The sequence below is a fragment of the Mandrillus leucophaeus genome, unplaced genomic scaffold (genome assembly GCF_000951045.1).
Source record: "Mandrillus leucophaeus isolate KB7577 unplaced genomic scaffold, Mleu.le_1.0 Scaffold30, whole genome shotgun sequence".
Lineage (NCBI taxonomy): Eukaryota > Metazoa > Chordata > Mammalia > Primates > Cercopithecidae > Mandrillus > Mandrillus leucophaeus.
Genome location: NW_012103143.1, coordinates 4,724,993 through 4,751,108, shown reverse-complemented (window position 1 = coordinate 4,751,108; position 26,116 = coordinate 4,724,993). Strand labels below are relative to the sequence as shown.

At 54.1% G+C, this 26,116-nt stretch overlaps 1 protein-coding gene and 1 long non-coding RNA gene across 2 annotated transcripts in view; one reads left to right on the top strand and one right to left on the bottom strand.

The window, feature by feature from the left end:
- LOC105544515 overlaps window positions 1-1,840 on the bottom strand; it is a 4,209-nt gene extending 2,369 nt beyond the window's left edge. The window contains exons 1-2 of the long non-coding RNA XR_001006774.1: window positions 1,700-1,840; window positions 981-1,135 (exon numbers count right to left, since the gene is read on the bottom strand). This is a non-coding gene — a long non-coding RNA (uncharacterized LOC105544515). The remainder of the gene's footprint in view (window positions 1-980; window positions 1,136-1,699) is intronic.
- The window catches only part of SHANK2 (SH3 and multiple ankyrin repeat domains 2), a 669,522-nt gene that overhangs the window by 494,745 nt on the left and 148,661 nt on the right, over window positions 1-26,116 (top strand). The window lies entirely within an intron of this gene.

The window sequence follows — 26,116 nt, the reverse complement described above, 5'->3', positions numbered from 1 at the left end:
TATGTATAAATATGTTATATATAACATACATAATATATATTTAATATATATAACGTTTTTATATATTCAATGTGTCTAAATCAGCTGCAGATGCTATTCTGCCTGGTGCCCAGGTTGCCCATCTGTGCCCAGTGGCAGCCCCCTCATGCCCAGGTCTGGGGACCGCAGGGCCTCTCTCCTCAATGAGCACCTGCCCCCGTCCCTGTCCCCCTACCCCTCATCCGTCAGCGCTCCGTGTGAGGGTCTCACTGGGATTAAAGGAGCCCAGGCTTCTCAGAGACCCAGCTTCTCAGGCCCTCATCTTGCTGAATGATGTCCTTGTCCTCTGTCCTCCTTCTGGTCCTGTCTACCCTTCCCCTGAGTTACCTTCCAGAGCAACATGACCTCGTTTCAAAAAATAAACCAATTAGTACATTCTTCTGCCGCCCGGATGTACCCTCACACGCCCTTTTCTGGTTGGCTGACCAGCAGGGTCCCAGCATCCACCGAGTGCTCAGGGCGGGTGGGAGGTAGAGCAGCGTGTGGCTGTGTGCCCACATCCATGGGAGACAAGAGTTGTCAGGCAGCATCAGGGGAATATGGTATGTGGGGAGACGATTCTGTTGTAAAAGGCAGTTCTATAAAACAATCACAATTTGGATTTTTATCAAGGAGAGAAAAGAGCCTCTGGTTAAACCAGGGAGGTAGGTCTGACTCAAAAGTGTTCCCCAACCTGCCTTCGCACACCTGCGGCTGTTCAGGGCCCGCGATAGAACCAGGAGCAGGGACCGCGGATGGCATCCTTAAAAGTCCGCTCATTCCTCTCTTCCCTGATTGAAGAACAAATTGCATTCTAATGTTTAGCATCTAAATGAAGCATTTCCCAGAACACAGTGAACCTTTCCATTGTCCTCTGAAAGCATTTCAAAAATAAGGGAGAATCTAATAGTTAACTTCCACATGTGATTCCAAGAAATGTGATATATTTGATAGAAAATTACCTGTGGCAACTGCTTTCTTTCTCTGAGACTTGTGTTTTCCGAGACGGGTGCAGATGGACGCTCAGCACGGGCTGGGGCGTGATCCAATTACACAGCAGATTTCAGACGCCCAGACTCGGAGCTAGGGAAGCCTGGCGCCCTGGGGAGGACACTGCCTGAAGAGACGTCGGGGAGGTCACGGGACCCCGACTGCTTTGGGCCAGGCTTCATCCTACAGGCTTTTGTGTTCTTATAACCCCAGCTTGTCATGCAGGAAGCAACCTCACAGACACCCAGTCACATCCTCTGCTGTGGGGGCACCTACGCTGTCCTATTCTCAGAGCCCTCCGGGTTACCTTGTCCTGGAGGCCCTGAGCTCAGCGTGTGCCTGGCCCAGGACTCAGTGACTCACTGTCCGCCGGGACTTTGCTGAGTGGATTAGGAGCTGAGACCTCCTCCGTGATGGAGAAGGTGGATACTGAGAGAAACAGACCAGGGACATGGTTTTATTTGGAGAAGGCGGGTAGGAGGGAGAGAGAGAGTGTGTGTGTGTGTGTGTGTGTGTGTGTGTGTGTGTGTGTGTGTGTGTGTGTGTGTGTGACTCTGGGAACCTTCAGGATGGCACGGCCCCCAGCAGGCTCCTCCCAGATTCCAGCTGAATGTACCACTTGTACAAATCTAAGTTGTCATGAGTCTGGGAGAGCCTTAGGCTACCCTCCCCTGTTTTAGGCAACCTGGGCCTTATTTGCCATGGAAAAGTCAGCTCTCCTGTTCCTGAGCTGCGTGGATGGGGACCTGCCTCTTCCCCTTGGTGGTTTACTGGGGTAGGAGTTCGCATCTCGCGGGTCCTCTGAAGGGTTCTTGCTGCTGCTCCTGTAATTCCTGCTGGTCTTCCACGGCTTCTCCTAGGAATGCCACAGCCCTTTGTCGGTCAGATTCCGGAATGCAGGCTCTGTCATCCCCCTCTGCTGCCAGTTGCTCCGTGTCCAGTCCCCAGGCCCCGGCCAGTCCTGAGGACGCGTTGGGCGCCAGATGGAGGGAGGGACCACCGGATGGACAGACGCAGATCACCACACTGGCCTGCTACGCGCTCACCCTTTGTGTTCTTGCCCTGGGGCTGCTGTCACAAAGGGTTCAAAGCCACCAGCTGGGGCTTGAACAACAGAAGTGTCTCCCCTCACAGTTCTGAAGGCAGAGACCAACGTCAAGGTGTCGGCAGGGTCCTCTCCCTCCAGCACTCTAGGGGAGGATCCTTCCTTGGCTCTTCCAGCTTTTGGGGGCTCCAGGTGTTCTTTGGCTTGTGGCCACATCCCCTGGTCTCTGCTTCCATCTGCACGTGGCCATGTCTCTGTGAGACTGTATTTTCCCTCCTTACAAGGGCACCAACCAGTGGACTGAGGGCCCACTTCTTCCAGGATGACCTCATCCCAACTGATTGCATCTCCAGCAACCTTATTTCCAAAGGAGGTCACATTCTGAGGTTCTACATAGTCGTGGATTTTAGGGGGACAAAATTGAACCACTACCGTCTCTTTGCTTGAAATCACACACAATTTCCAGAGGCCTAGAGATGCCACTTTGTCTGCAGATCTGTTCCCGGCCCCGTCTCTGGGCAGCCTGGGCCTGATTGTCCTTCTGTCTGCTACCCTCACAGTCCTCAGCCATGGCCTGGTTCCTGTCCTGGGGGCTGACCAGCCTTCTGGGGTCTGGGACCTGGGGCGTCGCTGCTGCCTGCCGTCCGGCCTCAGGGCACCTGCACAGTCAGTCCCAGCCCAGCAGGTTGGCTGACCTTTCTCTTGCTCTAAGCATGGCCTCTGCAGCCCACCTCACCCCATTGCCATCAGGGAACCTTGTAACATAGGGCAAGCTGAGTGGGGGCCAAAGCCCATGGTAGTCCATCTCCAGGGCCAGAGCCAGGAGCAAAAGCAGTGTGCATGCTGTCTGCTCCTCTCTCTGGAAGCCCACAGATGATGTCCTCTCCTGTCTCATTGATAAGCACCCTGGGGTCTCCTGGTCACTGCTAGCAGCCAGGGAAAACTGAGAAAAGGGGTTTTGTAGCTGGGTCTGTTAACTGACAAGACAAAATTAGGGTCCTCAAGTGAGGAAGGGGACTAGAATGAGTGTTAGGGGACCGGGTCTGCTGGGGGGGCTGGATGGCCAGGCCTTTCATTGCACACTTGGGGAAACTGAGGCCCAGAGATCAGCTTATTGGAGTCAGGGCATTGGAGGGCAGCAGGATTATCCGGCTCTGCAGCAGGTACTCCCTGGTGTCCCGTGCCTCTGGCCCAGGTGGCAGCTTTCTGAGGGCAGCACCTGCCTCTCCCCGACTTGGAGCTGATGTTAGAGTGCACCCGGCTGTAGCGGCTGTGGCGGCAGTTCAGAGGCCCTTAGGGGAGCTGCGGTCGCCAGTGTTTGCCAACACATCCCCCTGCCCTTCCCACCACATGTGGCCCCCAGGGCCACGGTGGCCCGCAGTCTGTGATCCAGGCCTCCCTCTCCCACCAGGCTGGAACCTGCTGGACGTCCGTGTGTCCCACTCCATCAGGCCTGGAGACCCGGGAGGCCATCAGGCCAGACCCAGGAGGCCAGCGGACCTGGGAGGTCCATTCTGTGTCCTCGTCACCAAGCGCCAGGTTGAGTGACAGAGAACTGACCAAACCCTTCGGAGCGCTGGAGAGAGGCGGTCTCAGTCTGGCTCCCTGCCCCTCTCCCAGCCTTTTCGGCAGCAGCCTGGGTGGTGTGTTTTAGTTGGTGGGGCAGAGGACAGGGTGTGGCTCAGTGGAGAACACACCCAAGGCTTCTAGATGGAAGGAGGGGCCAGGCTCTTCCGGTGCTGGGATGTGGGGGTGGCTTGGAACGCTGTCAGAGGAGGGAGGGTGCCCGGGGCGCGTTTCCCCACTGAATTCAGGCTGCAGTGGGCACGTGAGCTCTGGCGTGCACATGCCTGAAACCAGCCCTCTCCGAGTGTTGGCGTTTCCCTCCCAGGCTGGAATCAACTCCAGGCTTAAAATTAATTTCTCTTCCGCTCACAACAATGGTGCAGCCTCTCCCCAAGTACATCCTGTCTTTGTGCGGAGCACACTGCCTTGTCGTGCTGGAGCCCAGAGCCCCAGAGCTGGGATGATTTACCCAGCCAGAGCCCACGGCGGTACTGCGATCCTCCGGCACCTGTTCACTCCCCTAGTCAAGAGACTCTTCCTAGACACTCGGTTTGAGCCTGTCCTGGGGTGGGCAGGTGGCCCAAACCTGCGGCAGCCCCTCACCACCCAGCGGCGGTGCCAACAGCCGGCAGGATGGTGGGTCTCCACTGCCTGGAGCTCGGGAAGCCGGAAGTTGGGGGATGACAGCAGCATCATGATGCTGGGTGTGGAGTGAGCATGGGGCTGGCGTCAAGGCCAGCTCTGCCTCCCGTGGGCGGGCCACCTTAGGCTCCTCCTCTGCAAAATAAGGAGCTAGAACTAGACATTTCAGGGCTACTACAAGGACTGAAGGAGGCCCCGGGGAAAAGAGCTCTTGATATATTACGATACTACTTAGTAGTGACTATGCTCACTTTGCAAGCAGGGAAACCGAGGCCTGGGTAGGACAGAGAAGGGGCACATGTGTTTACTGCGCTCTCTGCCCCCTGACTTTGGTGCCATCAGCCTCCACCCGTGCTGCAACCATCAGAATTTGGCTTCCATGTTCTGCTTCCGGACGCTCCCAGCCTAACCTGTGGTTCCTGCCATGCAAAGATGGGCTTACCTGGAAGATCTTCAGTTTTAAGAACTCTCGGCCGGGCACAGTGACTCATGCCTGTAATCCCAGCACTTTGGGAGGCCGAGGCAGGTAGATCACCTGAGGTCAGGAGTTCGAGACCAGCCTGGGCAACATGGTGAAACCCGGTCTCTGCTACAAATACAAAAATTAGCTGGGCATGGTGGCATGCGCCTGTAGTCCCAGCTACTTGGGAGGCTGAGGCAGGAGAATCACTTGAACCCGGGAGGCCGCTGTTGCAGTGAGCCAAGATCATGCCACTGCACTCCAGCCTGGGCAACAGAGCGAGACTCTGTCTCAAAAAAAACAAAACAAAACAAAACAAAAAAAACTCTCTTCCTTGCTAGGCATGTTGACCTTTAGAAGGGCACCCTTTGAGATCCAATCCAGGTTGAACTCATCTGAAAATCCAAAATCCAAAATGCTGTAAAACCCCAAACATTTTGAGCATCAACATGAGGCCACAGGTATAAAATTCCACACCTGACCTCATGGGATGAGTCCCAGTCAAAACACAATGAAAACTTTGTTTCATGCACAAAATTCTTTAAATGTTGTATGAAATTACCTTCAGGCTATGTGATAAGGCGTATATGAAACATACCTGAATTTCGTGTTTAGACTTGGGTCCCATCTTCAAGATATATGTGATTATATGTGTAAATATACCAAATGTACATGCAAATATTCCAAAATCCAAAAACACATGCAATCTGGAATACTTCTAGTCCAAGGGTTTAGGGTAAGGGCTATTCCGCTGTAGTCACCTGACCTGTAGCAGTCAGGACAGCAGGGTTAATCTCCAGCAGGAACAAGCTCCAGGTTGCCGTGGCTTAAAAAAACAAAGGATTATTTCCTGCTCACTCTCACTGCCCTGCCAGGTCTGCTGGGTGCTGTCCCTTGCCCTCCTCACTTAGGAACCCGGGTGGCTGATGCCCCCACCGGCCGGACCATGATCCGTTCATAGTCGCCACATCTGGGTTCAAGGGCAGTGTGGCGGGTGGTGAGTTGGTCTTCACCTTTCCTGGAGTGACACACGTCCCTGCCGCTGCCAGCTCACTGGCCGCCCCTAACTTCAGGAGGGTGGAGACCTGCAGCCCTGCATGTGCCGAAGAAGTAGGAAAATCAGAATTTTGGGGAACAACTCTAATACCGCAGACCTCAAAAACAGGAGCCTTTAGTGCTAGAGTGAGCTGTGAGAGGAGACACTTCAGGGACAAAGTCCGCCGGCGCCATGCCACCACCCCCACCTCCAGGCTCCCATCTGACCTTCACGGCTGTGCCAAGGCCGACCAAAGGGCCTCCCGGGGTCCCCGTCTTGGGTGCCCAGGAAATGAGATACGTGCTGACGGAGGACCTGGGAACCGCAGGCTTCATCCTTGCTGGGATGGGGTCTTTCCTCTTCACGCTGCCCACTCTGGGCTGAAGAGTGTCGTGATGTGGCTTGGGGTGCAGTATTTCTCCACTACAGCAACAGAGGCCAGCTCTGCCTCCTGTGGGCGGGCCACCTTGGACTCCTCCTCTGCAAAATAAGGGGTTGCATCTGGACCTTTTGGGGCTGCTGCAAGGATTGACCTTGCAGGGGTACTACGAGGATAGTAGCCTCTGGTCCAGGGCTGGAGCCATCGGTCTCTCCTGTTTCTTGCAATCCAGTGGACTCCGTGGCGTAAAGCTTGCCACCCAGGGGTGGTGGGATCAGACCAGATGAGACTGACTGACAAGCTCTGCCTCTTGCCGAGAGCAGGAGCCGTCCGTCTCTCCTGTTTCCCACAGTCCAATGGGCTTTGTGGCGTAAAGCTTGCCACCTGGGGGTTGAGACTGACCGACAAGCTCCCAAATCAGCCAGGAGCACCAGGCTTCCCTGTGATAAGAGGCAGGATTTTTCCCTGGTGTCTCCCTGCCTCTTGATCCCAGTACCAGGCTTCATGCCATAGTCAGTGCAGATATTGTGGGTGATATGTTTGTTTCATAACCGTTCCTAAATTTAGAGTGCATGCTAAGTGATATCTAGAAGCCATGTAAAAGAAAACGTTTGAAATGTTTGCAAAGAGGATGAGGCATTGAGTGGACCAGAAAACATGTCTCCCTAAATGGGCCCAGCAAACTGTGTTGCTGGGGGTGTTTTCCGTTGCCAGCTGAGTTGTGACTCTCGGCAACCGTTTCTTAGCAACCGTGTGTGCGGGGTACCATGCTCAGCCGGGATGGGAGGCTGGGACGGAGGCTGCCTGGGAGTGAGAACGAGGCAACGGAACTGGAGGCGGGGAGGCCCCAGAGGGCTGCAGCCCTCGGCCCTCCGAGTGGGAGGGGCCCCAGGTTTAGAAGATTAATACTCCAGGTCCCATGATGGCCTGGTGGTTGCCATGGGGTGAATTACTGGAAACTTCTCTTTCTGCATTTTTCCTTCCTCTACAGTGTGTATTTTATGCACAAAAGTGTCCTCTTTTTTCATTTTTGCACAGAGGTCTAAGAGGCTGCACTGAGATTTCACCCGGCTTGGGCTTATGGACCTCGGGGAGGCAGGGGGCTTGGGGAGCGGAGGGGCCTGAGTGAAAGAGGAGAGTGCAGAGACTGGCTCAGAGCCCACATCCTCCACTGCTCAGAGCCTGCTCGGATTTCCTAAGGTCTGGGCCTCAGTTTTCTGATGTAAAAGGGAGGGAGGGAGGTCTGGGTAGTGAAGCCCCAGCTTGATCCAGAGAAAGGGCTCACCTTGGCCTTCAGCTCCCGGGTGGTGGTCTTTGGGATCCCAGAATATCCTGCCTGATGTGTGTGTCTGTTTGCCCGGGGGATTTGACGGCTGGACAGTCTGACAGTGTGATTTATGGCAGGGGCTCTGGGTCATGCCATGTCAGCTTGGGCCTCCAGAAGAAACTGGAGACCAGAAGGATTAGCCCAAACCTGCAGGAGGAGCTGGAAACTAAAGCCCTGCCACCGAGGCAGTGTGTGACAGAGCCCCAGCAAAGACTCGGGACACCAAAGGTCCTGGAGCATCCCTGGTGGCAATGCCCCGTGCGTGTTGTCACACATCATCTCTGGGAAGGAATTATCCCCACTTTCCCGGGGAGAACGTCAGATACCCCGTGTCCGCGTCTGGACCCTGCCTCACGCCTCCCTGTCCTTGCCTGATCTCAACCTGGATCTCTGCTGTGATAAACCAACACTGTGAGCACAGGTGCTTTTAGTGAGTTCTCCGAGTCTTTCCCACAAATCACCAAACCGGAGGGTGGTCTTGGAGACCCCCGGAACTTACAACTGGTGTCTGAATTGAGGAAGGGGCAGTATTGTGGGAGCTGCTCTCTTGAACTGTACATTGGCTAACCTCCTGGTGAGACCCCTTGGGGCACCCCCCGAAGGCCACCAGGGGAGGGAGCCGATAGAGACCACGCTCTGAGTGGCGGCATTTCCCAGAGCCGCCCGCCAGCTGTGGAACTGGGGCAGTGTTGCCCCACGGAGGCACCAGGGACGCTTCTAGCGGGATCACTCTGTTGCGGGCCCCTCCTGCATGCTGTAGGGTGTCCAGCAGCAGCCTGGCCTCTCCCCACTCCATGCCAGCACCAGCCCCTAGTTGTGACAACCAAGAATGTCTCCAGAGATTGACACGTGTCCTCGGGTTCCCTGGGGGTTGGGGGGATACCATCGCCCCTGGCTGAGGACTGCTGCCTTATGGGAAAGCTGGTTTGAGGCTTTTTGGTTTTGAAGCAGGCTGTGGCCATGGGAGTATCTCTTGGGAAAGATGGAAATGGATTCTGAGGGATGTCTGGGGGTGAATCCTGGCTCAGGCAGGAGGGGACAGTTGTTCGTCTCTCTGTGACGGATGCAGTGTGTTCAGTACCCCCTGGCCTCAGGTCTGAGGGCCGCAGAGCTGGCAGGAATCCCTTAGGGGAACCAGAGGACTGGCTGGGGGCGTTGCTCCATTCCCGCCTCCTCCATGGGGGAGAGGGGTAGGGTACAAGCCTGGGAATAAGACCATGCAGGGGACAGCCCGCCCCCATCAACTCTGCCCTCAGCTCAGGAAGTGGCAGGCATGGTGTCCATTAGCCCTGCACACTCCCCGGCCTCAGCCCCTCCTGAGGCTGGAAGCTCCTAGGAGGCTCCAGGCCCACCCCTCCCCTGGGGGAACCGAGGGCCTCTGCTCCCAGGAGTCCACACCCGAGGCTGCCCCTCCCTGCACGGGGACGAAGGCGCCCCACCTCCTGTGACTCTAGTTCTTGGTGGCAGCTCTGGGCGTACCCTTAGGCCTGAGTTGTGCCCCGTCCTATACCCCAGCTCCCCAGTGGGGTCTCTGTTGCTGTCTATACCCTGCCCTGGCGTGGGAGGGACCATAGGCTGGAAGAGATGCCCTGGGACCTTCATAATGTTGACAGCCCTGAATTCTCTCCTTACTTGGCCTAAAGCAACTCTGTCTGATAGATAGTTCTGATAGAACTATAGACAGATAGATATCTGTCTGATACCATGTGCTTGATATGGCACCACTGGCCACACACAGCTTCTGAGCACACAAAATGCAGCCAGTGTGGCTGAGGAACTAATTCTTAGTTTTAAATATTTAATGTCAATTAATTTAAACTTAAGCAGCCGTGGGTGGCTGAGGCTACTGTATCAGACCTCCCATTTGATGGAAACCACCTTCGGAGCTGGGAAGAATTTCCAGTCCCCTCTCTCCTTCCTTCCTTCCAGCCAATCCACCCATATTTCCCAAGCACCTGCCATGGGCCGTGTCCTCATCAAGGGTGCTGTGGGGACGCAGCCTTCGGGGTGCGTCTGGCTCCATGATAGGACAGAGGCAGGAGCCAGGCCAGAAAGAAATGAATAAATATGATGATCCTCCAGAAGGGCTAAGGGTGCGCAGAGCATAAGCAGTAGCCATGCAGTGGTGGCCGACAGGGAGGGTCGGCAACAGCCTCGGAGGAGGTAGGCTCAGAGCCGCAGAGGCAGAGACTGCCAGGGGACCTGGAGGGGAAGAGGCCATGCCCCCAAGTGTGGGAAGGGCGGGAGAGGCAGGCACAGGCCCCACAGGATGTGGAGAGGAATTTTTTTTTTTAATTGGGATGGAGTCTCGCTCTGTCACCCAGGCTGGAGTGCAGTGGCATGATCTCGACTCACTGCAACCTCCGCCTCCCGGGTTCAAGTGATTCTCCTGCATCAGCCTCCCAAGTAGCTGGGATTACAGGCGTGAGCCACCATGCTTGGCTAATTTTGCATTTTTAGTAGAGACAGGGTTTCACCATGTTGGCCAGACTGATCTCAGACTCCTGACCTCAGGTGTTCCACCTGCCTCGGCCTCCCAAAGTGCTGGGATTACAGGTGTGAGCCACCGCACCCGGCTGTAGGAAGAATTTCGACTCTACTCCCCAGGTGACAGGGTTTGTGGCAGGGAGCAGCAGCGCTTGCTGGTGTGTGTTGTTCAGCTTGTTGGACTTCCGTTCGGAGACTGCATTGGAGAGAGTAGGGGGTTGGATGGTGTTCCACAGAACTTGTGTCCACTGGGAATCTCATTTGGAAACAGGGTATTCACAGATGTCTTTAGACATCATTTATAGTTAAGGATCTTGAGATGAGATCATCATAAGGATCTTGAGATGAGATCATCCTAGATTTAGGGTGGTCCCCAGATCTGCTGACTGCTGTCCTTGTAAGAAGAGGGGACGCAGAGGCAAAGAGCAGAAGGCCACGTGCAGAGCTTGGCGGGTGCAACTACGAGCTAAGGAGGGGTGCCAGGGTGGCCCACAGTCCGCAGAGCTGGGGGAGGGCCCCAGAAGAGATGCCCCCTTCCAGAAGCCTTGGTCTTGGACTGGAGGCCTCCTGAACTGTGAGTGAATAAAAGTCTGTTGTTTTAAGTCCCCCTGTTTGTGGTGCTTTGTAACAAAAGCCCAGGGAAGCAGGAAGCCCCATTAGAGGCTGTTCCACATCAAACACCAGGGTGGAGAGGACTGAGGCTGGGGGCGGTTTCGGGGCAGAGCATAGGTGGGGGACAGGGACTGACATAGGTGAGTCCTGGGCTCTTCCATACACTGCTGGGCAGCCGTGGGGCCCTTTGCTGAGACAGGGAAGCCTCTGGCAGGCAGGGGAAGTTGCGGTGCTGTGTTGGGTTGGAGATGTCCATTCCATTGGACATCCTGCTGGTTCGGATGGTTCTAGAAGGAGCCGAGGAGCGGATAACCAGCTGCTCTTGTCGGGCTCACCCACCCCACTTGTCGCGCTCACACCTTTGCCCCAGTGTGCCTGGGGCAGCCAGCCCAGCAAGGTGGGACAGGTGCCTCCACATGGTGCTGGGCTCAGCGCCAGACCCTCCCGGCACCATGTGGACAGAGCCGGGAAGAGAAACGAGCTCAGAAGTCAACCCTCACCCCTCCTGTGCGAACGGAAGAGCTGGCCAGGCCTGGGGGTGTGCAGGCTGGGCTGTCTGTTGGCAACACCTGTCAGTCACACTTGACCACCTCTGCCATTAAGCCCTCAATCATGCTTTTCTGGGATCGTTTATGGGTGTCTCCAGAAGAGTTACAGCAATGGGCCATCCCCATTTATCTCCTTCATTCCTCCTAAATCCTCCATACCCACGTCCTCAGGCAGAGTCTCCCCTTCTGCACTCACTGGCCTGGGTTGTTTCGTAACGTAAGCAGCTGTGCGTGGCTGGGGCTACCGTATCAGACCTCCCGTTTAATGAAAACCACCTTCCATCTGGGAAATGAAAGAGTTGGGAAGAATTTCCAGTCCCCTCTCTCCTTCCTTCTTTCCTTCCAGCCTGTCCACCCGTATTTCTCAAGCGCCTACCAGGGGCCATGTCCTTGCCAAGGGTGCTGTAGGGGTGCAGCCTTCAGGGTGCATTTGGCTGCGTGGTGGGGCAGAGGCAGGAGCCAGACCAGAAAGAAATGGACGAAATGTGGCAGAGCATAAGCAATAGCTGTGCAGTGCTGGGCTCCAAGCTGGTCTGGCTTCTACTTCGCATATTCTGCCTGTGACCTCAAGTGGGTACCCTGGCAGCTCCTGCCTCGGTTTCCTCATCTGTAAAATAGTGATCAGGACAGTGGGGCTGATGTCTCATGACACGTAATTTCCTCAAGTGTCTAGGACTTTCCTTGGACACCCCAAAAATGGGGTCTTCCTGGGCGGTCAGGGCAGGCTGTGCAGGGGCTGCCATCATTGATATGAGCCTGTGGAGGTGAAGTCAGGACCACACCCTGCCCGATCCTGGTGCCTTGGTGTCTGAGCTTTCATTTCAGCCCCCGCAGCCTTTGAGGCAGGTGCTGTTACCATCCATCCCCATTTCAGATGGAGAAACTGAGGCCTGTTGGGGTCACACAGATATTACGTCATACCCAGCCCCACAAGTCTTATTCAGTTTGAGTTGCTGTAACAAGATTCCACAGGCCAGGGCGGGGCGGTGCTTAAACAAGCATTTATTCTCTCATGGTTCTGGAGACTAGAAGTCCCAGATCAAAGTGCCAGCAAGTTGCTTCCTGGTGAGGGGTCGCTTCCTGCTTCAGGCGGCTGCCTTCCTCACATGGCAGAGGGAGGAGAGAGAGAGAGTATGAGCATGAAAGTGCCACCAAAATCTGTGGAGTCTCTTCTTATAAGGACACTAATCCCATTGGATCAGGGCCCCACCCTTATGATCTCACATAACCTGAATTACCTCCAATAAAGGCCCTGTCTCCAAATGTGTCAACATAGGAACTTGGGGGGACAAGTTCCTATGCAACAACCCAGATAGCTGGAAAGGAAGGTGCCCATGGTGGGGGTGGGGGAGACCAGGCTGGGGCAGGCAGCCGCATTTCCACAGATATTGGAGCTCTGCGTGTTTCTTGTAATAATTATGGGATTACCTGTTCTGCTTAATTAAGTACTTCATGGACAGCCACCAAAATCTCCATTTCTCCCAACTCAGGAGGTTTCTGAAAGGCACAAAGCAATTACATTTTTGTTCTCATGAGGCCCTGGCAAGGTAACGATTCTTTTGCCTTAGGAAAGAGAAGAGCCAGCCGTGCTATGCAGAGGCCTCTCCCCATCTCAGACACCAGGAAGCATCAGCATGGTGCCGTGGACCGTGACCCCCACACTCAAATGTTGGAGCCCTAACACCCACCAGGATGGTGTCAGGAGCAGGGTATTGGGAGGAGGCTAGGGCTGGATGAGGTCAGAGGGTGGGGACTCATGATGGGATCCGTGTCCTTTATGGGAAGAGAGAGGGAGACCAGCACGCTCTCTCCCAGGATAGACATTCTGTTCCAGTCTTTAACAAGGCCCTCACGTGTTCTCCTTCTAAGCTCCTGGGTACTTTGTGACTCTTTTAAAACTCTCCCCTCCTGCCTCCCTGAATATCAGTTAGCCGAGCTGAGCCCCAAACGGGTTCCTCCAAGTCCCACGGTAACAGAGGTAGATTTCGCACTGGGCAGTATCTCACCCTCCAGCGTCCAAGGGCCTTGCTGTCATGGAGGCCTCTTCCCTGTGAGCTGGCACTGACTAGCATGCCCCACAGAGGCAGCCAGGACAGCCCCAAAGAGAATGAGGGAGATGGGGAAGAGAGGGGCCCTGAGGCGCTATCACTGCCTCGAAGGGTCCCTGGGCAGCCTCTCCGCAGAGCCCAGTTGTGCCTCTCAGTGGCCAGCTGAATAAGAATCCCTGAGATGACCACGTGCTTATCCCCAGAGCCTTCCATGGCAAAGGCAGCTTTGCAGATGCAACGAACTGAGGGATCTTACTGCAATCAGGAGGTCATCACGGATCACTTAGAGGGGACTGAGTGTGACCACAGGCGTCCTTATAAAGGGGAGGCAGAGGGAGGTTTGATGCATGCAGGGGAGAAGTCCATGGGACCCCCAAGACAGAGCTTAGAGTGATGAACCCTCAGCTAAGGAACGCCAGGAGCCCCCAGAGCTGAAAGAGACAGGAAAGGATCCCCCCTGAGAGCCTTCGGAAGGAGCCAGGCCTGCCGACACCTCTCTCTCAGTCCCCTGAGCCCTGGGTTGGCCCTCTGACCTACAGAACTGGCACATAAGAACATTTGTGTTGTTTTAAGCCACTAAATTTGTAGTAATTTGTTACAGCGAGCAATAAGAATCGAACTCAAGGGTGGTTGTGAGGCTGAAATGATGAACCCTCAGAAGTCCTTAGCGTGTCACAGGCTGGGCTGGGGTCTGCCTCCCCTGGGCAGGGCTGTGGGCAGAAAGCGGGGGTCCTGAAGGGGAATCGAGCCTGCAGGACAAAGCGTATGGGTATGGGACTGGGGTGGCTGTGCACGGCACCTGTGATGATTCACCCCGTCCATCTCCTGGCCATCTGCCGGGTCAGCCTGTGTGTCCCGTGTCCCAGAGAAGCTTGCCTGCCCTTGATACCTCTCAGGGTTGCTGGATTTGTTCCATTTTAGCACAAAGGCCCTGGAGAGCCAGCCTTGGGTGGTTTCTGGGCCTTTCCAGGGTCACCTGCCCAGTTTTCCAAGCTCAGGTTTATTTTTATTCCACACAATGACAAATCCTCAGCATAGTGTGATGAGGGTAAGCGGCGGCCAGCGTTTCCGCCTGGGCTGGTTCAACCCAGAGGCCTGCGCCTTGCTCTCTGAGTCGGTGTTAATTAAGCTGGATTACCATGTTCACAAGCTGCAATGCCTTGTAATTCTGCTCTAAGTAGCCAGCCTTGTGTTTTGTGACTTAATTACTGAATCCCAGCCATGCACACCACCTGCAAGCAAGGCCAGGCCTGGCTGTGGGCGGAGCCAGGGCCACTCATTGGAACCTAGGGCGGAGTGGCCCTGGGATTCTAGAACCTCCTTCCTCAAATGGGTAGGCTAGACAAATGACGGTTAACTCTGGAGACTTTTGTCCTTTTGTTCAAAGACTTTTCCCTCTCGTGGGTTCATTTTGACCTTCTGAAATCACCCCTGCATGAATCACATCAGAATCAGACATTTCTTTTTTTCTTTTTTTTTTTTTTTCTTTCTGAGACCAAGTCTTATTCTGTTGCCCAGGCTGGAGTGCAGTGGTGTGATCTTGGCTCACTGCAACCTCTGCCTCCTGGGTTCAAATGATTCTCCTGCTTCGACCTCCCAAGTAGCTGGGATTACAGGCACGCCACCACGTCTGGCTAATTTTTGTATTTTTAGTAGAGACGGGGTTTCACCATGTTGGCCAGGCTGGTCTCGAACTCCTAACTTCAAGTAATCCACCTGCCTTGGCCTCCCAAAGTGCTGAGATTCCAAGTGTGAGCCACTACGCCCAGCCTGAATCAAACCTTTCTAACATGCTTGGTATGGTAGACATTTATTCAGAAAAATGCCGTTTTTCAGAGTTTTGGTCATGTGCACGTGGGGTAAACTCCACCTTGATCATGAAGGCCTCTTTCTCCTCGTTCCGGCCGCCGCCTTCTCCCGTTAACTCTGAACTTGAGCTTGCTCCAGGCTGTGTAGGGCCCCTGTGGGGACAGCCGCGTCTGCCCCCTAGCTCTGCTCTGAAGCCCACAACCAGATCTGCAGAGGTTCTGACTGCCCCTGTTTTGTTTGTTTGTTTGTTTTGTTGTTTGTTTTTATTAAGTTCTAGGGTACATGTGCACAATGTGCAGGTTTGTTACATATGTATACATGTGCCATGTTGGTGTGCTGCACCCATTAACTCATCATTTACATTAGGTATATCTCCTAATGTACCTCCCCCCTCCCCACAATAGGCCCCGGTGTGTGATGTTCCCCGTCCTGTGTCCAAGTGATCTCATTGTTCAATTCCCACCTATGAGTGAGAACAGGCGGTGTTTGGTTTTCTGTTCTTGCGATAGTTTGCTGAGAATGATGGTTTCCAGCTGCATCCATGTCCCTACAAAGGACACGAACTCATCCTTTTTTATAGCTGCAGAGTATTCCATGGTGTATATGTGCCACATTTTACTGACCCTGTTTTGACAAATCTGCCCCACCTCCCCACTCCCTTCTTCGCATTTCTTTATTTTATGGCAGGACTGGGTGAACTCTGGCCTGGGGTCCACATTCCATTCATGACTTGAGTTTCTGCACCCACGAGCTGAGGAAGGTTTTTACATTTCGAAAGGGTTTTAACACACACGTACATGCACTACACACTCACATACACACACACTCCCTCAGGCACTGACAAACACACACCGTCATAGACATTGACACACATGCACTCTCAGTGACACACATGCACACACACACACACAACACACTGTCACACTCACACATTCATGGACACTGACACACATACTCAGAGACAGCTCACACACACACCCCTTCAGTGACGCACAGAGCACACTGTCAGTCACACGCACATACACACTCTCATGGACACACACACTCAGACACTGCCACACCTACACACACACTCATAGACACACAGTGACATACACCCACTCTGACATGCACACAGTGACACACGACACTCTCAGACACTGTCACTCACACACACACTGTCATAGACACACACGCACGCAGGAGCACACACGGCTCTGCCCCTGGCTGCTGCACTCTGTGGCGCTTTGCGGGGCGTTTGCCATCTCCTCTTCCTCAGCGGCCCCTGTCGGGGGACGCCCTGCAGGCTCCACTCACCTGGAGCCTAGTCAGGAGCCAGCCTGGCAGAAGTCCCCTGGGCCAAGGTGAGGCTCTGGGCTGCCCTAGCCTGAAAGTAGTCCCTTCTGGCACTCCCAGCCTTCACCCAGCAGCCTCCAGAGGCCTCAGAGCCCCCCACACCCCACCCTGCCTTCCTTCTCAGGTGTGAATGTTCTAACCCTGGGGAGAACTTGCTCAGGACCCAGCACTGGGCACCAGGACCCGGTTCCAGGGCCCGTGGGAAACAGTGCCTCCTCCATCCTCATGGCCTGGCCCCGCCTCCCGCATCCCTGGACCTTCAGCCTCCTGAGTTGTCCGCCTCCCCAGTACCACCCAGCGCCCTCCTCGGGCAGTCCTAGCACTCGAATTCACATCCTCTGCTCGGCTCACCCTCTGGTCTCATTGTAGGCCCCAACTCAGAGACGCCATCCAGGCCCCTCCCAGGCTGGGGAGGCCCTCCTCTCGGGGTCTCTGGAGCCAGTTCCAACAGCCCAGTGTGAGGTTGCCAACAGGTACAGGGCCTGGCCTTCTATTCTTCAGGACTTCTCGGGGGCCTTCAGCTCTATAGCTACTTATCGGAGCAAGGAGCAGTCGGCCGTGGGGTCCGTTCAGTTGCACCATGTCAAACTGGCAAATATTGACCTATTGTCAACCTACAAGAATGGTGATCTCATGTGCCCCCCATCCTGATGAGCAGCTGAGGCCCTGAATCCAGGGAAGGGCATCCTAAAGGCAAGGACAGTGAAGGGAGGATGGGGTCCAAGGCCTCTGTCCATTTCCCAGAGGCAGGCTCTGATCTCAGCGTCCACACTGTCTGCCACTCCTTCCTCGGCAGCCCTCTAAGGGACACCTGGGGTCTGAGTGGCCCCAGTAAATGCTGGTGCCCAGCCTCACCTCACTACTAACCAACAAAGAGACAAACCGAGGACGTAAGAGCCGCATAGAGCAAGTTCCTCCCTTGTTGCCAACAAAGACAATACCGGCCAAGGTGACTTAGACCTGTGGGGGGGTGGGTTTCCTTCTAGTACCAAACCCCAGGATTGGACTGAATGGCCAGACAACTCTGCCACAAGGTGTGGAGCAGATTCACTGCACACAGCTTAGCGACTTTTCCTAGCCTGGTGAGCCAGCCGCCCACACAGCGAGTTACATGAAGTGGTTTGTTGCTTACAGATAGGCAGCAAGGGACAACAGAAGCCTGGGATTCGGCCGAGCCAGCCTGTAAGGCTCAGGAAAGGTGACTGGAGTCTTGACTGCATGTACCCACTTGCGCTGCAACTGAGGGACCCTGGAAAGCAGCTCCTCCTGGGTTTTATACTCCGGGGCCACATGACTTCTGGGCTAAAGTGTTGATGGACATCAGGTTTCCAGGGAAGACTGGGACAGAGCCCAGGCTATTCCAATCAGCCCTCCCTCTCTTGGGGTGTTGCATTTCTAGCACATTCTTTGGTTATTCTTAAGAACTAAAAGCAAAAGAGATGGGAGAACTGGGCTCGTCCAAGGCCACCTTCTCCTTCTGGGCCCACCCACTGTTCTCCACCCCCCCACTCATTCCCCACCAGCTCTTGGTTCAGAGGGAGGCTGAGTGTTGAGTTCATGATTGCCCTTTGCCATCGGAAGACCTCTTCCATTAAGCATTGCAGATGGCATGTCCACGAATGGATTCTGTGCATAGGGTGAATCCAATCTAAGCAGGTTTGTCTTCTTTCCTTCCTTTTGCCTTTCCAGTTAACCCATTAAAGCAAGGCCCTGGGACCACAGCCCCCCAGCCAGGAGCAGCATAGCTGCCCACTTCCTCTTCCCTCTCCAGAAGCCTCTAACGCGGCCATGGGGATATCCAGTGCTCCTGCGTGTTGTTAGTGGGGAGGGGAGGTCTGCAGCACTGTGTTGAGAAGGGCTCAGAGGCTCCTCCCAGGCTCAGAGGAGCACACAGACTCTTGGAGATCTGCAGAAGGGCTTGGTCATCCTTGCTGTCACAGCAACAGATCCAAGGCCTGTTTGGTCACTGAGACAAAGACTGGAGGATGGGATGAAGGAAGGGCCTGGAATGCTGCTTGTACTTATTTCTTAGGGCTGCTAAGAAACCACAGGTTGGGCTGGACATGGTGGCTCATGCCTGTAATCCCAGAATTTTGGGAGGCTGAGGCAGATGGATCACCTGAGGTCAGGAGTTCGAGACCAGCCTAGCCCATATGGCGAAACCCTGTCTCTACTTAAAAAACACAAAATTAGCCAGGCGTGGTGGCGCACACCTGCAATCCCAGCTATCTGGAGGCTGAGGCAGAAGAATCTCTTAGAACCTGGGAGGCGGAGGTTGCGGTGAGCTGAGATCACACCACTGCACTCCAGCCTGGGCAACAAAGGGAGACTCTGTCTCAAAAAAAAATAAAAAGGAAACAACAGACTGGCTGGCTTAAAACAACAGACTTTTACTGTGTCATTGAAGGCTGGAAGACAAAGGTCAGGGTGTCAGCAGGGCAGCGCTCCCTCCAGAGGCTCCTGGAGGCCCTTCCTGGCCTCTTCCGGCTTCTGGTGGTGCCGACGTTCCTTGGCCTTCCCTGGCTTGTGCTGCCCGGCTCCAGTCCCGGCCTTTGTTGTCACATGGAGGGCTCCCTGTGTGTCTGTGTCCAAATTCCCTTCTTCTGGTTGGGCACAATGGCTCATGCCTGTAATCCCAGCACTTTGGGAGGCAGAAGTGGGCATATAATTTGAGGTCAGGAGTTGGAGACCAGCTTGGCCAACATAATAAGACCATGTCTCTACTAAAAATGTAAAAATTAGCTGGGCATGGTGGTATGTGCCTGTAATCCCAGCTACTTGGGAGGCTGAGGCAGGAGAATTGCTTGAACCCGGGAGGCGGGTTGCAGTGAGCCGAGATTGTGCCACTTCATTCCAGTCTGGGTGACAGTGTGAGACTCCATCTCAAAAAAAAAAAAAAAAAAATTCCCCTCTTCTTATAAGGACAGCAGTCCTTGGATGTAGGGCCCACCCTACTCCCCTATGACCTCACCTTAATTGATATCTTAATTACATCTGTAATGACCCTTGTTCCAAATAAGGGCACATCCTGAGGTCCTGGGGTGAGGACGTCCACACCGCTTTCTGGGGGACACGGTTCCACTCATAACATTGCTGCACATGGCCAGGTCTTCCAGAGCCTTTTGAGTTTCTACACTTTGTTTTTTTTTTTTGAAAAAGAAAAACATGAAAAAAACGTCCCAAATTGCAACCTCTTTAGAAAACAGTAGTCATTGCCCACTAACATGAAAGATGCACCTGCTGTGCAAACCAGCATGTGACTCCATGGCACACACCCCTGATACATTCTCCCACGTGGGCCAGGAGACACACACGAGAAGTTTCCAAGCACCTCTGTTCATAACAGCAAGAAGCTGGAAATGATGCAAGTGTCTGCGAACAAGAAAGGATCCGGATGCCGTGAGCTGCTCACACGTGGAGTACAGTGCGGCAGTGGGAGAATGAATGAATGCCAGCTGCATTCACCAAGGCGCGTGAATCTCAGAAATGCTGTGGAGGGGAACGTGGAGGCCACAGAGGAATACATAGCGTCTGATATCGCGTATAGAAAGTTCCAGAAAAAAAAGGGGGGAGCAAAATGATTTCTGTAAAATTTGAAAAAAAGGCAAAGGGAATCCATGTATGGTTTAAGGAAGTGAGCAGGTGACAGTGCTAGAGAAGAGCCGGAGCGTGGAAATTGCACACGCAGACCCCAAGTACCCCTGCAGGGAGGAGGGTGGCTGTTGGGGGGCCACTGGGGGCTTCTGGAGTGTTGAACATTTTGCATTTTTCTTCGTGGAGTTTCGTTTATCCTTGCCTATATGGTATGCTTACTTCAGGGATGAAGTTCCGTCAGAAAGTAAGCGTGGATCTAAAGATATTCATAATTGTATGAAGAAGGCAAAACACCCTCAAGAATATGTATGCATGCATGCATATGGGTATGTATACATGCACAGACACATGTAGAGAAACCCAACCTTTCGTGCCTTCACCAGCAGCCGTACCTGGCGAGAGATGTGGCTGCTATCAGGTAAATGGAAGGTGCTTGTGCATCTTGCCTGTGTCAGAGATGGGGGCTACAGGTAGACTTCCTTTGCCCTCTGCATTTCCCTAATCAGCCCAGCCCTGATTCTCTCCCGCCCAGCACGTGTGAGTTCCCATACTCAGCAGCGGGACACCTTCAGAGCCCTTATGAAAGGCCTCTCTGTGAGAACACACATCCCACAGGGACCCCACCACCAGCACAGAGCCCCGGTTCCCAGGCAGGAGTCGCAGACAACTTCCCCACCACCCCATCCAGCTCCCCTCTCGGGCCTGTGTCACACCCGGCCGCCGCCTCCTTCCCGGATCTTAGGCAGGACGTTCAGGACGCTCCCCTTCTTCGATGCCTTCCCAGTGTTCACGCCCCCCCCACCCACCTCCCATGACAAGTAAATTTGGAACAAGGCTTTTCGTTTCTTTTCAGCAGCAGCCCAGTTTCACACTCCTGAGTGCTGCAAGAACTGAAAATTGCCTTTTTTTCTCCATTTTCAGGAGAAACGAAGGCAGTTTTCTGAACTCCCCCATTCATCCTGGAAGGCCCATCCTGGGTGCCTGACTACCTAGAAATTCTAAATGGCTAGAGGAGGGAAGGAGTCTCAGACGACACGTCCACCAGGACACCCTCCCATCTTGCCCTGGGGCCAGTGGGTCCCTTCGCTTTGTACATTCCTAGCCTTTTTGAAAGCATGGTTTGAATTAGACCCAAAATAAAGCATGGAATGATAAATGCAGAAGTAGCCCTTAAACCAGAAACCCTCTGTTTCTGTGCCCTGTCACTCTGTCCTTCGAAACAGCCCAGAGGCGAGCCTGTCCCTGAAGGAGAGGACATGGGTTGTGGGGTGGTGACCAAGTGCCCAGGGCTGCCATGGGGCAATGCAGGGAAGATGGGGAAGCAGGGCAGGTGGGGAGCAACCCAGGGCTCCGGCTGGAGTGATGATGAGTTGAGGGAACTGTCAAGGAAAGGGTAATGCCGCAGCCCTGCAGGCTGCTGGCCCTGCCTCACCATCCCCGCGGAGAACAAGGCCAACGCCGATAGGCATCCATGAACATGCCCTTTGCAACATTGATAAACTCCCCTTTGTGAGCTTCTGCCAGCCAGCCTTTTCCTGCAGTTTTAGCACCAGCCCCAGGAAGTGGCATTTGCGCTTAAATATGAGAACCTCCAAACTCCTTTTGAAAGCTGCCACTTCTCTTGCATTCTGAGGCCTTGGCTTCACATGTGAAAAGGCAAGTCTTGGGTTGTGGAGATTTTGAGAGCCTGCATTTGCCTCTTAGTCACTATGGCTCTAGGTTCAGCCTTCTTCTGGACGTTCAAAGGCATCAGGGTGCATCATTAGCTGGTTTTTAAAGAGGCTGGAGCCCTTCTGATCACCGTGCCCCATGATTCCATATGGAAGCAGTGTTCTTCAAAGGACCATTTGTTTTTCAAAATCAGAGAGTTTTGAGCTCAGAAAGATTTCCGTCATTCTTGGCATGAGTCCCGTGGATCCCCACAGGCCCTGGAATGGAGTCTCTGGGCTCTAAGAGCTGCTTTAAATATGCAGAAAGCCCAGAGGGACTGGCGGGGGTGCCTGGTGCTCCTGCACGCCAGCCCCATGCCGCGCTCTGTGCTTTGGGCTGGCATTGTGTTGGCTGCTCCACGGAATTCTCCGGGCCTGTCCCATCCACTGGAGCCGGTCAGCAGCTCTGGCTGGCAGTTCTGTTTGTCTTTCATTCATGTAACATGGAGAGTCGAGGATTATTTAACAAATGTAGCCTGCTTGGAAAACCATCATCCTTGGATTCAGGGAGAGAAGAACAAAGGCCAGCAGCCTGTTTCTAGCTTCTGAGTTTGCGGGGGGAGAAGCTGAGATCAGGAACCAGGGGACTGGCTGGGGGGCCACAGGCATGTCATGTGCCACCCTGACCGACAGACCTCCTGGCCTTGGCATCAGTGGCAGGAGCAGGGCACAACGTTAGACTCTTAAAACCGGGCAAGAATTCATTTCTTTGCAGCTGAGCAGCAGGAGGGGACTTAGAGCTGAGTGTGCACACCTCGTATTAAGAGGTGAACAAGCCTGTCTAAGAACAGGCAATGCTGATGGAATTTTGGGGGCACCAAAGCTCCCATTGGTCCCATAACTATTTTCTTTTAATTGTGGTCAAACACGTGTAACATAGAATGTGCCATTTTAGCCATTTAAAGGGGGAATAACGCAGCGGCATTTAGTACATTCACAAGGCTGTGTGACCACCACGACCTGGTTAACCGCCCCAAAAGGAACCCCCGTATCTACCGGCAGCCACTCCCCTCACTCCTCCCCGTCCCCTGGCAATCCCCAGGGAGCTTTCTGTCTCTATGGATGCACTGATTCCGTGTATTTTCTATAAATGAAATCCCAGAATGTGGCCTTTTATGCCTGGCGTCTTTCACTCGGCGTCACATTTGCAAAGTTTATCCATGTTGTAGCATGGATCTGTGTTTCATTCCTTTTCATGCCCGCATAATATTCCATAATATACATAGTCCATATTGTATCTATTCCATTCTCTCTATGATATATCCCGCATTATTTGTACGGCCATGTTTTGTGTATTCTTTCATCAGTGGATGTATGTCGGGGCTGTTTCTACCGCCTCTTGGCCATCACGGATGGGGCTGCTCCAAGCATGGCTGTGTGTGCTTGTTTGCGCCTCTCTGTGTGGTGGAATTAGTGGGTCACATGGTGGCTGGGTGTTTAACTTACTGAGGAACCTCTGAATGCTTCCCATGACCCATGCTGGTTTCTTCATACGCCAGGTCGTCATCTCTCTGGAGGTCTCTAATTTGAACAGATAAAGACACCTCCTGAGGACTCCTGTGACCCTTCAGCAGGAGCCCTCATTGTCGTCTTCTTTCACTTTGAAACCAACCACCTGCCGCCAGACCTAGCCCTCTGTGGGGTGGGCCCTCCTGGAGCCTTGCCTCTGAGCAGCATTGTCCAAGCAGGGCTTTGAGAGGTGGAAGCTGGCCAGGCCCTCTCTGGGTCCCCCAGTGCCACAGGTCCGTGAACAAACCACATGGCCACTTGCCGTGGCTCCACGTGGCTGGGCCCTTCTGCCAACAGGTTTCCCTCGAGACGTCTCCTGTTTCATCGCAGGGTTTTCTTGATGGAGTCCCACTGACCATGGCTAAGCAAGGAGCGAGCGCTCTGTGAGCGGTGAAATTAATTAGCATCGGTTTGTGTTTCCATTATCTCGTTATTCAAAACCACGCCGCATCTTTCCAGAGAGTTCCTGGGGACTGTGTTGTGAGGGTTATTTATAGCCACTGGAATGAGGTTTTGCGTAATAGACCGTGTTTAGCTGAGAGGTTTGTAATTTGAGATCAAGTTCTCTCATTGGCTGCACACAGATGAGACTTAAAAGCACGAGCTTTTGGCTGTGAATGGGTTTCCAGGAGCCTGTGGCCCTCACCCCCGTGTCGTGTCGAGGTGGGTGAAGAAGGGAGAGAGGCCCTGAGGAAGTCGTGCTCCTGTGGCTGATGGAGTCCAGGCTCGGCCAAGAGAAGGAGGGACAGCGGCTCTCAGTGACTCCCTGCTGCTGGGTGCTGTGTCCTGTCCACTTGCAGAGCCTTTACATGACCCCATTTTACAGATGAGGAAGCTGAGGCTCAGAGAAAGGCTGGGTAACTTAGCCCAGGTCCCAGAACTCAGAAGTACAGACCTACCCTCCAGGTCCCATGGATCCCCCATCAGGAGCTGGGTGTTTGAGAGAACAAGTTCCCATCGCCAGGTGGCCTTGGGAGCCTGCAGGCCCCCTATACGTTCAACTAGGGAGCTCCCATGTAGCCCAATCAGTAGCTGAAAATAGTAGCTCTTTTCACAAAGAGGAAAGAAATATCCCTTGTGGCTGGGTGAGATGGTTCGTGCCCATAATCCCAGCACTTTGGGAGGCCAAGGCAGGGGGATCGCTGAAGCTCAGCAGTTCAAGACAAGCCTGGGCTACATGGCAAAACCCTGTTTCTGAAAGAAAACAAAGAAAAAGAAAAATCTCTTGCAAATTAGGGTGAGATTCCGATTTCCCACAAGAGCAGCTGGCACATTTACCTTTATCTGGCAAAGGCAGCAGGAATCGGACATGGCGGGCAGTGGTCAGGAGCCCTGGCACTGCCTTTTCTGTGTGACTCTGGGCCAGCCGCTCGGCCTCTCTGATCAGAGTCAAGTGTGGAAATGAGCAGCTGCTCACTGTGCCCCACAGGAACACAAGGATGAAGCTGGAAATAGATTCTTCTTTCTGAAAGGGGGCCTAAATGCTGTCCGAGAGAGAGAAGACTCAGTGGTCTCTTTCTGGCCACCCGATGGGCTGGGGCCTCTCCCGTTTAACTCCAACTCTCAGAACGGGCCAGCTAGGCTGACGTTAGGCGGTGCTGCAGCTTCAAAACAGAGCAGAGCTGGCCATTGCCTGCTCACAGATTGGTGGCGTGCCCTGGGGGCCCCGTGCTGCGGGGAGTCAGGAGTTGCCCTTGCTCTCCTTGGACAAGCCAGGGGTACACAGGGAGGCCAGTCCTCCTTCCAAGCTCATCTGCTCTGTTTCCTGGTGGCCACAGGCATTTTCCAAGAAGTCACTGGACCTGTGGGCCCAGGGAGTAAATGATGGCGAACAGGCCCTAGAACCAGTGTGTGCGTGGAGGTGCTGGGCACAGAATGGGCGCCTGAGGGCACAGGTTGGGGTGTGATGGTGACCAGGACCCACTTGGTCACCTCTGACTTCCGGGAAGACCTGGCCAAGGATGTACTTGGTTGGGGAGCTGGGCATGAGGCAGGCACATGGGGAGAGAGGAGCCGGAGAGTGACCAGGTCCTTAGAATCTGCCAGCAGGTCACCTCTGACCTTCCACGGAGGCCGGGCCCAGAGTTTAGCCTGAAAACCAGTTCATCTGCTAAAATTCTCCTAGGACCCAGGGTATATGACCTGGGCAATCTGCAATACCCAGACCCCAGAGCCACATTCTTCCCAGACCTGAAAAGGCACATATTCCTGTTGGTGCCCGGGGAGGAAGGCGGATTTTCCCAGGAAAGTCACTTGCCTCTGAGGGGCCACAGAGGAGGGCTGAGGCCTCAGATCCTAGTGTGAATTTGGGAATTCCACTGACCCCGGCTATGTGGAGGGACCGAGAGGAGTGGGCACCCTTGCTGGCCTGCCCCTCCAGGCACCTGTCAAGGAGCTGCAGGCACAGATGACATGACTGGGAACTCAGGTCCCGAGCCTCATCCTTCTCCAGGGCTGTGCAGAGATTTAAGGGCTTTGCATTGAAGGATGAAAACAGCCGAAGAACAAGGTTGCTCAGAGACATCGCCTAGCACCACATCCCTTCCGTATCTTCCTGCTGTGGTTTGACCCAGTACCAGGAACCGGGACTGGGGAAGCACCTGAGGCTCAGAGAGCACACGGTCCATTCCATCTTGCACCTGGGCAGCTCCTAATCCTAGGCCAGGACCTAGAAGTTACAGAAGTGGTGAGGATGACCACAGGCCCTTAAAGACATGGGCACCCAGGAGGAGAGTCTGAGGGGTAATTGTACTGCAGGACTTGGCCCACAAAGGACCGCTGATTCAAACTCTGATCTGCACATAAGGCTGAGGATACAAGCTAGGGTCTTTTTTTTTTTTTTTTTTTTTTTTAGTCTCGCTCTGTCGCCCAGGCTGGAGTGCAGTGGCCGGATCTCAGCTCACTGCAACCCCACCCCCAGGGTCATATGATGGCATGTGCCACCACACCCTGCTAAATTTTTTATTTCTCGTAGAGATGTGATCTTGTTAGATTGCCCAGGC